General features: G+C 48.5%; 1 long non-coding RNA gene across 1 annotated transcript; it reads right to left on the bottom strand.

Annotated features, from left to right (window-relative positions):
* Window positions 1-6,454: 6,454 nt before the first annotated feature.
* LOC146182491 (uncharacterized) lies at window positions 6,455-7,248 on the bottom strand. Its single transcript, XR_014700061.1, has 2 exons — window positions 7,019-7,248; window positions 6,455-6,544 (listed from the first exon to the last, which is right to left on the bottom strand). It is a non-coding gene; the product is annotated as an uncharacterized LOC146182491 (long non-coding RNA).
* Between the last annotated feature and the right edge of the window lie 8,556 nt (window positions 7,249-15,804).

Raw genomic sequence — 15,804 nt, 5'->3', positions numbered from 1 at the left:
TTGGACTGCGGCACCCGGCCGCTTGGATTCCCGTTCTGGCTCGACGGGGCAAGTGGAGTTTGGACTGTAGCATCCGGCCGCTTCGCTTCCCGTCCTGGCTCGACGGGGCAAGGGATTTTGGACTGCAGCATCCGGCCGCTTCGCTTCCCGTCCTGGCTCGACGGGGCAAGGGATTTTGGACTGCAGCATCCGGCCGCTTGGCTTCCCGTTCTGGCTCGACGGGGCAAGGGATTTTGGACTGCAGCATCCGGCCGCTTGGCTTCCCGTTCTGGCTCGACGGGGCAAGTGGATTTTGGACTGCGGCACCCGGCCGCTTGGCTTCCCGTTCTGGCTCGACGGGGCAAGTGGATTTTGGACTGCAGCATCCGGCGGCTTCGCTTCCCGTCCTGGCTCGACGGGGCAAGGGATTTTGGATTGCAGCATCCGGCCGCTTGGCTTCCCGTTCTGGCTCGACGGGGCAAGTGGATTTTGGACTGCAGCATCCGGTCGTATGGCTTCCCGTTCTGGCTCGACGGGGCAAGCGGATTTTGGACTACGGCATCCGGCCGCTTGGCTTCCCGTCCTGGCTCGACGGGACAAGTGCATTTTGGACTGCAGCATCCGGCCGCTCGGCCTCCCGTTCTGGCTCGACGGGGCAAGTGGATTTTGGACTGCAGCATCCGGCCGCATGGCTTCCCGTTCTGGCTCGACGGGGCATGCGGATTTTGGACTGCGGCATCCGGCCGTTTGGCTTTCCGTCCTGGCTCGACGGGGCAAGGGATTTTGAACTGCAGCATCCGGCCGCTTGGCTTCCCATCTTGGTACGACGAGGTAAGTGGATTTTGAACTGCAGCATCCGGCCGCTTGGCTTCCCGCTCTGGCTCGACGGGGCAGGTGGATTTTGGACTTCAGCATCCGGCCGCTTGGCTTCCCGTCCTGGCTCGACGGGACAAGTGTATTTTGGACTGCAGCATCCGGCCGCTTGGCTTCCCGTCCTGGCTCGGCGGAGCAAGCGGATTTTGGACTGCAGCATCCCGCCGCTTGGCTTTCCGTCTTGGCTCGACGGGGCAAGAGGATTTTGGACTACAGCATCCGGCCGCTTGGCTTCCCGTCCTGGCTCGACGGGACAAGTGGATTTTGGATTGCAGCATCCGGCCGCTTGGCTTCCCGTCCTGGCTCGACGGAGCAAGTGGATTTTGGACTGCAGCATCCAGCCACTTCGCTTCCCGTCCTGGGTCGATGGGGCAAGTGGATTTTGGACTTCAGCATCCGGCCGCTTGGCTTCCCGTCGTGGCTCGACGGGACAAGTGGATTTTAGATTGCAGCACCCGGCCGCTTGGCTTCCCGTCCTGGCTCAACGGGGCAAGTGGATTTTGGACTGCAGCATCCGGCCGCTTGGATTCCCGTCCTGGCTCGAGGGGGCAAGTGGATTTTTGACTGCAGCGTCCGGCCGCTTGATATCCCATTCTGGCTCGACGGGACAAGTGGATCTTCGGTTTCATAATCCGACCGGCTTTTGCGCTTGCGTCGCTAGGACGAACTCACGTCTCCGCACTCGTTTAACTCTGTGTGGCTTGAATACGGCAGAACGGAAGTTGCGGACGGCTACAGGTCTGACTGTCACGTTTGTGAGGAAAACGGAGCTGGGGTATACTCTGAAATTTATACATTTTTGTGAAAGCTTTATATATGATACCATGCACACGAGATGCACGGTGTTTTCCAGTCGGACTCAGTGAATCGCCTGCGCCTTCATTTTTGAGTCTGCTTGACGCCTTGGCATTACATAGGCGAAAGCAGAACATCAGTTGACCTTGCATCTTTAGGCAGCGTCCGATGTCCGTGACATAGCGCGGCCGCTCCCCAAGTCTCAGTTCCAATAAGCAGTTTTGACAGCTGCCTATTGCAAAAAATGGTCATGCCAATGTATTGTTTTTAACTTGTCTGAAGCGACTGGATCACCACATCAGCGGTGATGATCCACTCGGTATTCAATTTTAAAGCAATTGGTCTAGTTTTGCGCCTCCTGGAGCAAACGTTTACATACCGACATCTGCGCGGGCTTGGATAAGGTGGTGACTGTCATAAGACCAGTTGGAAAAATTTGGGCAGTGGATGACGACGTGGGAGAAGGCATATGAAAAAAATATATAGGCACAACCCTATCATCATCATCATGTACCCATCATGAGCCTCTTTCTTCTCCCCTTCCCATTCCCCAGTGCAGAGTAGCAGGCCAGGTTTTAATCATTCCGGCCAACCTCGCTTTTCCTTTCAATAAATCCATCTATCTATCTATCCGTCGCGAGATCGACCAAGAGGGGGGCGCCATCATCGCTATGATAGTGTGGATCGGCAGCCGTCGTCGGCGCTCGTAGAAACGTGTGCGCGGCGTCGGTTTGTTTCCAAGTTCACAGCAACCAGGTTTTCTGGCTATGAAAATGTTCTCTCCGCAATGCATGAACGATTTACTGTTTATACCGTTCCAATTTTGAAAAAAAAAACATTGAATCTACCAACACTGCTGAAAAAAACCGTGGTTTATAGAAAAACACGGCATGCTGCCACCCCTCTTTTGAAGTGGGTGCTGTCGTTTTCCACACGTTTTGCGTTGTACCGCGCTCATAGGCTTAGGAGCTTCGTTGCGTCACACACACCAGATGACAGTTTTTTTTTTATTTCTTTTTCTCTTGTCCAGCGTGTGGGTGCTCGGGACGAGCAAATTTAATGTCACTTCCAGCGAGTGCATTTCGCGTCTTAAAATCTCACTGCGGCGACACCGTGCTACGGGGGGAGAAAATCGCCTTCCGAAATTAACTGTTTGCGAGCAACGTACTACGCATGCGCTTTCTCTCGTCCTCCTCTATTTTTATGAGGCGAAGCGCTACGCCGGTCTTCCGCTCTGCAGGGGTACGACGAAATGCAGGACGATGTACTAGTTGCTGTGAGTAGAGAGTTTTAGTTTGCCGTGATCCGCGATCCGCCACCTCGCGTTCCACTGCGCATGCCCAGACCCGCTTAACGCCGATAGATGGAGCCACATACTGTATGTCGGCACATAGACCTGCCGCGTCGGGACCAATCAACTTGTGCGCCCCGCCCGCAGTAGAGGGTCACGGTGGCGGATCGCGGATCACGGGAAACTAAATCTCTCTAATATCTTCTAAGTTAGCTAATCGCATGTAGATGCAAACTTTGTGCTCTGAGCAGGCTTAAGAAAGGAGGCAGGGCCTGCTCCGCTACGTCTTCACTAACCCAAGGATTGCGCTAACTGAATATGTGGTTGAGACAGCTCCCTGCCCGGCGAGGTTTTCGCAGAGTATGACTGCACACCAACTCATAGACAGCGCCGGCAGTGCTGCGAAGTATTCACCCCAAGTGAGATCACGCCGATACTCCACAAGAATTCTCGCCGAAACCGGAAGGCTGACTTAATTCACATGTAGCGCGTCGAATGGAGTGAGTTCGCTGAACTGTACGAGGAAGGTACTTTCTTCCGGTAATGTCAGTGAATTTGATATCGTGACGCTGCGCTAATGAATATAAAAAGGTTGTAAAAGAAGGCCACCATTTACTGAACCGACGAAGGCATATGGAAACTTTTCGTGGAGTTAGGTACACTGTAAATATCGAGGAGTGATTCGGTCTTTGCAAAGCTAAAGTTTGGGATTATTACCAGAACAGGGGCAGGATTTAAAATTCTTTCGAAAGAAATGGATTCTCTGCGTATTCTGGCGACTGCCAAATTTATTTATCTCCGAAGTAAACACGGTCAAGATAGTAGGAAAGCGATATAGTTAAACCCGAATGAAGTTTGATGCTGTTTTCTTTTCTTCTCGGAAACAATGGCATTGGACGGGAGGGAGCAGCAGCACTTAAAAGATTTTACTAAGATGATTAACATGGAGAGAAGCCCTCGAACAACCTGATCGCACGTACAGAGGGCGCAGAATGGCCTGTCAGTCTGCATTTGCTCAGGAACAGTGTTCAGGCCGGCTCACACTTGAGTAGCGGCCGGATTCTATGAAACAAGAGTATATAATTTCTGGGTGGTTGCGTTAAGTTGTATGGATGTTGGCGACCGGTTCGTTTTGCTTTGACACGGCGCCTAATGACCTCATCGCTGTGTTTGAGACGACGATTGGCAAAGACTGTCAAGTGCCGAAGATTGACGGAGGATGCCATATTCAGCGTGACATACTCGATAAGGACAATTATTGCCTTTAGGGATGATATTCTGCTCATAGTCTACCTTAAGAGCCAAACAGGTGGATAAAACATTAGCTGTTGTTTAGCTTGTGGTTAAACCTGGAGTTACGCGAGAGCTACACCTGCCTAGCTACGCTTAGGTTCGGCTTGAAATTAGACATGGCTTTTGCACATAGTATAGTTTACTCTATGGTTTCAGCTATATTTATGCCAACGAAGAGACTTCGATGGTCCCTGAAATAGTGAGACTTGGTTTCAACCTGGTCGACGACGTGGCTAGATGTCACAGAGCTTCGCAGAAGTAGCAAGTCCAGGCTGCTTCCCCATTGTGTCCTGGTTGGCGGCTGATGTTTACTTAACTCTAGTTGGAACCTTTCTTCTACGCCTTGGAGAAACGTCGGGTCTCCCTTCGGGCCTTTGTTGCAATCGCCGACCACGCGAACCAACACCATTCAGCGCGGTTTGGCAAACCGTTAGCCACGAAGTTGAGGGCGGTTTGGACGCTGGCCTGTGGAGATATGTGCACACCGGTCACAACGACGCCGATGCAGTTTCGCCGTGTTCAGCGAGCACGGTTCGAGCTAGACGTACGGCCTGTATGCTCTCTTTGACATAGACGCATACCCCAGCGTTGCGCACATCAGGTGTCAGCGGAGGATTGTGACAGATACAGCGCTTTTTCTTTCCTGTAAACCAATTTGAAACGCCGCTGATGCCTGCTGCACTGCCTGCTTCTATATGCTGAATGGTGCGGCGTTCGAGGAAGTGCTAATGAGTGGCGCCGCACGGACGTCTGGATCGAACTCCCGGCTGGGTCAAATTCGTAATGCGTGAATCCCCTGGGGACGCCATCACCAGTTGGGACATCATGACCAAATGTGACGTCATAATAACGCCACATCCGGTCATGAAGTCGCAGCCGATGACGTCACCACGTGATGACGTCATAGCCAGTCATCATCGTCATTACTTATGACTAATGACTAATAGTACTAGTTAGTGACTAGTTAGCCATTAGTACTACACCACCGACGGCCAATCGTGCGCCGGCGCATGCGCACAGCTGCTTCGCTCGACGTGACCCCTAGCTGCTTAAAGGTGGCGGCGCAGTCACGCTGACGGCTCGAAAACCTCTCGCTACAAAATACCGTAATCGCAACGCTAATAGCAGCAGACACCAGGCCGACGGCGCGAGCGCGCATCCACACTTAGTAGGGTTCATAGCAGTGCCGCAAGGTGGCGACACTAGTCGATCTCGAGACCAATAGGTTTACCGGCTTTCACTATCAATGCCACTGAAGGTTAATAAGTGGGCAACGATAGAACAGCGGGAAGTTTTGCACTCTAAGAAAAAAAGGTGTGATCTTACCCCTTTAGGGGGGTAAGTCCACTGACGCACTGGGGAGCCCCTTTGGGTGCAAAGTTACACCCTCGACGGGGGCTTAAGTGTGTCTGGTGTAAAGTTTACGCTACAACGAGGCTAACGTTATGCCATATGGTGAAGTGCAAGTATATGCTACTGGGGAGTAACGTTACCCTTTCTCAGAAGGACTAAAGGTTAGGCCATGAAAGTGCAAAAATATCCTCTAAAATCGGGTGCATGTTTGCTCCCAGCTGGAATAAGCTTATGCCTAATCATAAGGCGTAAACTTACCCTCACAGGGTCTGCATTTATGCCAGCGTAATGAGCTTACTACAGCACCCCATAAGTGCATCTTTGCACCTTATGAATGGGCGTAACTTTGCACTTTTACGTTCATATTTATGCTTTGTTTGGAAGGGTAATATTACCACCCAGAGGAATAAAATAAATTCATATTATAGTGTTTTTTACACCCATTTAAAATAATGTTCTTTTCCTTCGAAGGGTATGTTTGCGCCCTTCTAAATATAGTCTAGGCGCACACTGGTACGCTAGTAATTTGAAAACAACCGCACTTCGACTGATTGTGCACTTAGTCACAAGACATCGCCGCTATCGAAGCGATACGAGACATACATTTTCTTTATTTGCAACGCAAGCGACTCCGTTTGGCATATGTGTGGTAATGCTGCCTCCGCTGCAACATTAGACAGCCTTAACATACGCCCTATACAGAAGAAAAACGTTTGGTGAAAATATGTATGATGTCTTCGTCAGCCGGTCACAGACGCCCTCGCTTCCGCAATGTTGGTTTCTTCGTGCTAGAGCGACATATTTGTGACGGGCCATGTAGCCATTCAGGGTGCAGTTTGCACACCGATATTAGTACATGAGAACGGAAGGCAGGGTTTACTTTTTATTGCGTTTGAAAATGGCAGGATAACCGAGCAGTCTTTTGTCATCGTCGTGGTTGAATCCATACTCCGAGGGAACCTGTGTGAGAGAAAAACGAGAGAAAAATGAGATGTGGAGGGAATAGACACATTCACAATGTATACACATGCAAGCGATCGAAACACCTCGGCGACTAAACTGCGGCGGCGCGGCAAAAAAAAAAAAAAAAATGGAAGTGTGTTGGAACCGCATCGCGGCTGCAGATACAGCAAGCGCTTTCTCTTGCATGGAGAACATTTTTCCAGCACCGCACCCTTCTTGTGGCCGCCAAGCGAGGAACATCTGACGGGGAGGGTTACCGAAGATCGCTCCTATTTTTTCTGCACAAATTCTTTCGCAGTAGTGGTGCCGGCCTGTTTTCCAAGCAGTATATAGAGATATAGATCATAGAGATTGGGACCACTCGAACCTCGGACTTAACACTGTGCTCACTATTGCGATGCATGCTGATTACACGAGTACCGGCTTAAACCCACAATAAGGGCAGCAAAAAGTTTGAAAAATGGAACTTACAAGCACCATGCGCCGGTTTACGTTGACCGCTGCCGCCGCACCTGCTGCTGTCGCCCATCATTGACATGCGTAATGGAGTCCGAAGCTGGTACATGGCGCCACCGCAGCAGCAGCAACCTTTCAAGTCCATAGTTGTTCTCAACGCTGGCCCAGCGAATCTGCTAACGTGATCTCTCCTCCGCTGCTGCTTTTGGGCAGCCCAAGACTGTTGCAGCACTAGAAGATGCGTACCTCTTGCTTTATCCGAGCTCCACGTCGTCGCTGATTGCATAGTCGTCGTGAACTGTGTCCTTAACAGAATTCTGCCGCGTCAGTTAATTTAAGATTACGTCTTTACAGAGGGTAGTTCCCTGCAGTGACAACGAAGGACTTTGCTCGCACATATCTATTTGTATGTTGAGTATGATACAAATATTTACAACTCAAGGGCAGTGCAGCCCATAGGCATAAGGCTGAGACCACTCGATGCTTCCGCGTCCGAACAGGACATCGCTTCTGCTGGAATGACTCGTGATCCCACGGAGTCTTGAGAAGAGTATGTGTTCAGAGCCACCATGTGCTCGCCGTCAAAAAGAGGCACGCATTTTGGGCTCCCTGGGACCTGTCATATTGTTCACAATGAAGTATTGTGTACCCCGCCTAGGCACTGTGGAAGCTACAGCCAAACTGGTTTCCGAAAGTCCGGCGAAAAATGACTTCATGCTGTGAAGAAAAGAGTTCCGGGGAGCAGCAGGTTCTTCTGATTGTTCCTTACCCCACCTCCATCATTGGCGCTTGAGATTCAGTGTCCAAAATTCTGATGTTCACTGAAGGGGCAAGCTTATCAGGACAAAAGAGCGTGCGTCACCTTTGCGCTGTGTCATACGGCGAGCGAAGGAATCAATGCCCAGTTTCCTGAATTCTCGGAACTAGAAAGGAGAAGTGACCACGTGCAAGTATCACAGGTTGTACGTGGCTCCGCAGCCTGCTAGCTGGTCTTTTGTAAGTTTTCCACTCAACTTATGCTCGAAGGCATCGTGTCGCACAATGCTGCTGCAAACACGTGTGTGCTGCATTGAAAAACGCGAAGTGCCTGGTGTGCGGCGTGGCGGAAAACATGCATGCGTCGTGTTTCATCACAAAAGCGCCGGAGAAGTGGCGATTGGAACCACCCGACAGCCTGGTGCAGCAAGTACGAAACACGCCGAAGCACTGCGAAAAAAAGGAGCCCTGGTAAACTAAGAACAATAGAGCTAGCTCTTGGGGCAGTTTGTACACCTTAAAATTAAAAGAACCTGCTGAAATCGGAACGAATGAAAAAATTATGAATGATGACATGCAAAAATAACGTCTCCTGCAATATTAATACAGTGCAATACGACACGGTGTACGCATTCTGTTTTCTTCACTTTCCAAACTGATTAGCCTATTTTTGAAAATTAAAAAAAAAAAATGAATGAAGAAGAGAGCATGTGTGTAGAACAGTAAGATCAAGCAAATGAAAACCTTGGTCGAGGCAAGACGAGTTATTTACCGCATTCCGACGGCCCGTGGAAAAGTGCATTTATAGGACAGACAGGCAGGTAGGTCGTTTGCAGAAACATGAAAACTCTCTAAAAGAGGAGACCCAGGAATATACAGGGCGTTGTACAATTACCAGCGCAGCGCGCTGTAGAATGCTCCTCCAAACTAAACCGCAAAATCCTCGCAGCTAAAATTTCGCACAGAAATGGAATTTTGCCGTTGGTATTTTTAATAATAAAGTTGTTTGGCGTACTTGCCTGATTCGATCAGAAGTCGAATGTTCCCATAATATGCGGCGGCTGCGATGCAAGACAAGCCACTGCCTCAGCGATAGCACCGGCATTGCCGCCGCATACAATGGGAACATCCAACTTCTGATCGAATCAGGCAAGAACCATACCATCGACAAAATGCCATTTCTGCCCGAAATTTTGAGCTATATATATATATGGACCATATTACGCCACGCTTTCCGGCTATATATATATATATATATATATATATATATATATATATATATATATATAATGGACCATATTACGCCACGCTTTCCGGTCTCCCACTATCTTCCTAAGATCACATAACTTCATCTGCAGCGCCTCGAGGATGCCATCCAACCATCGCGTTCGCCGCCTATCCCTTCTCCGGTGACCCTCAAACTTTCCCAACATCAAATCTTTCTCCAGCGACTCCTCTCTTCTCATCAGATGACCAAAGTAGCTGAGCTTTAACTTTAGAATTTGACCCTCCAATGAGCAGTCAGGGTTTATGGTCGACAATATCGACTGATTTGATCTCCTGGCCGTCCAAAGAACTTTCAAGAGTCTCCGCCAGCACCACAATTCAAACGCGTCAGTTCTTCGGCGGTCAGCCTTCTTCACAGTCCAACTCTCGCATCCATACATCACCACTGGAAAGACCATAGCACGAGTTATACGGATCTTGGTTGGCAGTGTAATGTCTCTGCTCTTTACAAGGCGGTCAAGGCTAGCCATGGCTCTCTTGCCCAGAAGCAGGCGTCTCCCAATTTCATGGCTGCAGTCTCTTTCCGGGGTAATCTTGGAGCCCAAGAAGAGAAAATCTGTCACAGCTTCCACTTCTTGTCCCTTGATGCTCCAGGACTTGATAGGGGCAGACGCCATGATCTTTGTCTTTTTAATGGTCAGTTTAAGCATATATATATATATTATACATACGTGTGTGTGTGTCCTTTTGTAAACTAAGAATGTCCGACTGACATACTTTCCGCGGTACAGTAAATGAGGGTGAAGAAATCCTTATTTTCAGTGTAGCTGGTCGCACTCAACAAAAAACTAGTAGAAAGACTCAACTTTTGATGAAGTTTGTCCTCGAGTGTCACAGCTTTCAGCTGCCCACCAGCCTGCCTCTAGTTAACGCTATAAAATTAAATAATTTCAAGCCAGCATGACACCAAAGCTGTAGGCGCGATAGCGCCTTTAACACGGCGTTTTCATTCCGCGAATTCTAGCCGTTAAGAGACGCAGAGTTTGGCAATGTGATTAACGCCTTTAGTTTGCTTTGTTTGGAGGAACGGAAGGTGCTCTATCTGCCTCACTTCTCGGTGAACGGCGAGCTTTAAAATGAAAGGCATAAAAACGGAGGTAGAGCCGCCCAAATCTTTAACTGGCGTGCGCATGACGACCTCCTTTTCTATGCTCCTGCGCCTTAATAAGGACAATACTTGCCAGATGATCAAGATTACGCAACAGCTTGGTGAGCTATTTCTTATACTTGACTTTTCGCAGGTTAGCTGCTCTGTAACACTCAGAATTACAGAAAGTACTGCCGTCACGAACGTCAGTTAAGATTTCGGCAGCTGTACATAGGTCGTTGGTTCCAATCTCTGTCGCAAACTAACCTTCAACATGACTAGCAGATGGATGCTAAATGTGACGCGAAAAGGGCATGACACCACCCTGAAAGCTGTATAAGGAATCGATTTTATCAAGATTTTAATATAAAACAGAGCATATATTTTTCCACGAGTTGCGAGTTTCGGCGACGACCATGGCAATGGCGATGCCTTGTCGGCCGAACGAGCTGTATGCGCTTCAGGTAAAATCAAATATGTGCATAATTTTGTTGCTGAACACAACCAACACCTCTTTCTCTCTTTTCTTTTAATCCACCTTCCTTCGAAGATTCTCAAGCTTCCCCTTACGGTGTGGTTCAGGATTCTACCAATTAGTGTGACAGATACTGTGCCTTTTCTTTCCTTTAAGCAGCTTAGGAAATACGTTTGCAGAACGGCCCGTGACAGTTCGCTATGCAGTCGGAGTGGCTCCACTATAAGCCTGAAACAGGCTGTGCACTGCCAGAGCATTACTCCCACAAGCAAAACAAAAGTATCTGCTGTTTCATTAGAATTTAGAAGCAGTTTTGCAGTCATTACGTCCCCCCATAGAAACCAGGACACACCTGCAGCTTGCAGTTCCTGACTGGGGAGAGTAAACATGGAGAGGGACACAAACGCTGCGAGAGAAAAACGGTGGCGAAGGTGGCACAAAAGGCGTCCCCTCTCTGAAAGCGACGGTGCAGGAACGAGACATGATGGGACAGAATGCTGAACCAGCGCCCCATCGTGACATGTGCCCAAACTATTCACACTGCTGTCTAAGGGGCACGAACACACACACAAACACACAAACGCTGGTAGAGAGGGTAAGTAGGGTTGCAGTAGGGTGCAAGTTTTCTAAGAGGGGGTAAGTGAATAGGGACCTGCTTCCAGCAGGTGCAAAGTTACCCCCAAGGCCTTCTAAAGGGGGTAAAGGACCATGCTATGCCCTTTTTACCCCTTTCGCACACCCTTTTTTCTTAGAGTGTGCCTTTAAACACGCCGGCGATTCGCGCCTGCCTTTTCTAAACGGTTGCTGTGTCGATGCGTACGAAAACTGTGACATTTCGTCGTATCCAGCCGCTGGCCTACTACACTTATTTAATATCAAAGGCCCTCAGTCAAACATCTTGTACAGCCATTGTGAAGACTAAGCAGTCAGAAAGAAAGGCTGAAAGCCAGAAAGTGTAGAAGGAGACGTCTTAAAGGTTTCTTTTATATATATATATATATATATATATATATATATATATATATATATATATAAAAAAGAAACCTTCAAGACGTCTCCTTCTACACTTTCTGGCTTTCTGGCTATATATATACACGCCGAGCATCCCGTATTACCCTGTGCGAACGATAGTTCCTCTTCCGTTCAAAAGTAAATGCTTTGCAGGCGAACCAGATGCATAGTGAGGGAACGTAAATTAAACTGTGTCATCCTAAGCATTCCGCATGAAATGTGTACAAAAATTATACACTGACTAATCAAGCACTCCACTAAACCTTAATATAAGAACCTTAGTCAATTCGTACTCGTTAGCAGATTGTCGTTTCCTGCACTGACGCAGCGCTTTTGAGACGAGAAGAGAAAAAGCTGATAACAAAAAAATGCGGATCTCAACCTGCACCTGTACAGAGTTTGAACTCTAAAAATTTGTAGCCAATATGGGTTTTTGTGGCCATGCTGACCAAACCTTCACAACGGTTTCGCTTGTAGCGAGCATTGAAGCGCGTGATCAGAAATACATGCTTTAGTATTGCAACGCGCGGCGAGAGAGAGAGAAAAAAAAAAGAAAACTTGAAGCAGACTAGCCGAAATTTGCGCAGACGATATCAGCGCAGTTCACAGGCATTGGCAGGCGACCCATTTCCACATAAGCGCGCTTCGAGCTCTCAGGCAATGCGCTGGGTTACGAGCAGACAAACGTGGCAGGGACTTTTCTTCCTTAGGTATTTTCGTTGCTGGTTTTTCCCGTGCTAGAAAAAAATCGTAATCGGTCAGCGTTTCTGCCCAGTTTTCGACGCTGTCCCCAACCCAGTCGTGCGAAAGGACAGTTCGTTTTCAATTTCGTCGCGTCAACGAATATACGAAGAGATGGCTATTTACACATTCCTCTTCCACTCTTTGCGCGTCTCCTCAGCCTTTGAGCGTTTTCTCCGTTCACATATGATATGAAGACATCAAGCAGTTAAGGTGACGGCGGACGGCGTAAAGGCTCAGAACGCGCAGATCGCAGCCGCCGGAGCTATAAGCCTATTTTCCAAAACACGCCCCAAACTCGCGGGTCACTTGGAACCTGTTCTTTTTAGCGCTTATTTCCTTCTCTCCGTCTAGCTGTGACGCTTATTATGTTCTGCAGTGCCGCTTCTTATTTCGGCGCGGCACGAGGAATTCAGCGTAGTCGATTTGCGGTTCGCCGCCGCTCAGGGCGACTTTTGTTCCTTCCAGGATTCTTTGACCTTGACCCCGAAGAATTGGCTCGTTTCTTCTTATTCTTGCCTTGCATGCTTTGGTGCCACCTTGGCTAGGACGTCGTTCCAGCTTTCATTTCATGTTGCAGAGGCGCGAAGGCGTTTGGAGTGTTCTTTTTCGTGAGTGCTAAACGTTCATTTAGCTCTAAATGAAAAGGAGCTTCTGGAGAGTTGATATAATATTTCAGGCGTAACTGCAACGTATACGAACAACAACCGTCGGCTCTCGTGCGTGACACTATATGAGAGCCTGCGAGAGAGAGAGAGACAGAGCGAACCTTGCAGTTCTCCCACGAATTTGTGCTTGACAAAGAAGCGTCGCAGGCATCACACGCATTACATACAAAGTGAAATCATACTGTTTTTATTCTTTATTTATGTAAAATACCTTACAGATCTCTAGGGATGCATTGTGTAGGGGGGGGGGGGGGGGGAGAACAGATATACATACATATAACAGTGCCTGAAAAAGCAGCAAAATCCGCAGTATCGAACAGTGTTAAATACAAAAATATATCAAGCAAGCATTGCAAACATAACAACCCAGGAAAAGAAAAAAACGCAACATGAACAAAATAATTAAATTGAGAAAACATACGTAAAAAAAAAAAAACAATCAGACAGAAAAACACATGCATATCTTTCAGATATGGAAATAGCAACAAATAGCAGCCGCGTGTGATATGACAGGGAAAAATAAAGTGAAACAAGAGTCACAACTTTCTGATACAGATGGGAACGCCCTAAGTGCAAATGTCGATTAAATGTTTCACTAGATGAACATGAAAAACTTCATGATTGCGCTGAGAGGCGACGTGGCTTGGAAGGTCATTCCACAGGCGCATAACAGGTGGGAGCGAAGAAAAGTTAAACGTATGAGTACTGCCATAAATGCGTGTAAAACTGAAGTTAGTGTGGCACATATGGTTGACGAATAAGACGGTCGTTGCAGGTGCGATAAATATGAGTGAGTAGCGTGGATTAATTTGTGAAATAGAGATAGAAGGGCAATATCTCGACGCAGTCTTAACGCAGGAAGCGAAAGTTCCAGCTTTATTTGTGTTACGCTCGAATGATAACAATAATTTGAGCGCTTCAGGGCTGAGTTTTCGGAAAATTGTAAACTGTGGTGCTTAAGGTCTCGAAGGGACCATGATAGATAATCTATGGACAGGGAGGGACCTATGAGAGAAGCAGTAGGGAAGGGCTCCGGGTTTATCTAGACTGCTTGCGATTATTTACGTAAGTTGATATCGCACGTACGGCCATCCTCATATATCCGCTGCACTCGGGACCGAGCTTACGGTACTTGGATCAGCAGCAGGTCGCCAAGGTGCACGCTGATTGTGCACAGGTGCTACATACTGCTCAAGATATTTCGTGAAAAGCCACTGAATAATTTTCACCATTTCTTTAGGCAATTTTTACAATCTTAAGAGAGCATTCTGAAAATCTTCAGCTGAGTATTAAAGACTGCATAAATAAATTATGCAGGAAGGAGAGTATAAAGGTAGACTCTTCAGCGGCTATCCTCTATACTCGAACTGGACTGCTGCGTCTTTGCATAAAAGCTTTGGCTTCAATGTTTAACATAACTTTTTTTTTCTTCTTTAAGAAGAAAACATTGCTAGGCTCATGGTGAAAATCTCGCGCCGGCGTGATTTGTCCGCGAGATGTGTGAGCGAGATTCCGCGAGTGAGATATACTGCGCCTTTTCTTTCTTGTAAACCAATTATAGAACGCCGGTGAACTTTGACGCGTTCAACGGAACGCTGCTCTTGTTCGGCACGGGGCGCGCGATGTACCGTGTGCAGCAGCAACACCCAGGCTTTCGCATTTCTCCACTGCAGATTGTGTAGTGCTCTCTTTTTATTCTGTGGAGCGGTGCATTATGGGAAATACATCGCGTAAGTGCGCAAGTATCAGTGTCGTTTGCTGTGCAGTAGGTTCGTACTGCCATCATGCTTGCAGTCTCTTCGTCGTGTAGACTGGTAGTCCACAATGAAACTTCACCCGTGTCTGCATTTTGGATGTTTGCGCTTCGTCTGCTCGTGAAAAAAAAAAAAGACTGCGACCTAGTTTTATTTTATTCGAGGTTTTCTCTTTTTTTCTAAGCTGAGAGGTATTTCATTTTTTTTTTTATTCTTAAAAACCTCGTGTCTCCTGCCTCGAGTTCCCCATTCGTCTGATATTCAGCCCTAGTTGTCCTTTACTCCGCTGTTGGAACGGCGTCGTCTGAAACGCGTCAGCGCGTCCGCTAATGCAGACGATGCACTGCACCACACATGCACGAGATACACGGGAGCGTATATAGCGCAACGCAGACGAACACGACATACGCCATCGCGCCGCACCACGCATGACTCAGTTTCCCAAAACGAGGGCTTTTCCCAAACGCTTAGTCCGGATGATAAAAGTTGCAGCATCCGCGAGTGTATAAGTGAGCGGTGCAGAACTTTCAAGCAAAGCGTGTAGCAGACGACGCTGTTCTGAGTGTGTGTGCTATGGGAGCAGACGATATGAGCATCCGCGACCACAGCGATGCAAGCAGCAGCAGACGACGACCAAGACTTGAGCGCAGACGATGCATATACACATCCGCAATCCCGTCTGGAGGGACGCGTACATCCAAAACGCGTCAAAGGCAGCCAGGCAAAACATTTCGGCGCAAGATGATACGGGCTGGTACCTGCTGCCTCCGGGCGAATACGACGCCCAGTTTCGGAGAGGTCCCGCGGCACATACCAGCTCCACCATTGCCGGCGGGTAAGAAAGCGGTCCCGCGAAAGCGCCCTGCTCTCCGGCAGTCATTCCAGCTTCGCGCATAACTTCGCGATACATCGGGGTCACGGGCACCCCTCCGTCATGTGACGTCATACGTGACGCCGCCTGCCACTCTATGCCGCCCCGTGCTTGGTAGACCGGAAAGCGGCGGTGCGAAAAGCGAGCACTG

Source organism: Amblyomma maculatum, chromosome 8, assembly GCF_055883805.1.
Source record: "Amblyomma maculatum isolate TAMU_Amacu chromosome 8, ASM5588380v1, whole genome shotgun sequence".
NCBI lineage: Eukaryota > Metazoa > Arthropoda > Arachnida > Ixodida > Ixodidae > Amblyomma > Amblyomma maculatum.
The sequence above is the reverse complement of the archived record's forward strand: the minus strand, read 5'-3'. Positions and strand labels throughout refer to the sequence as shown.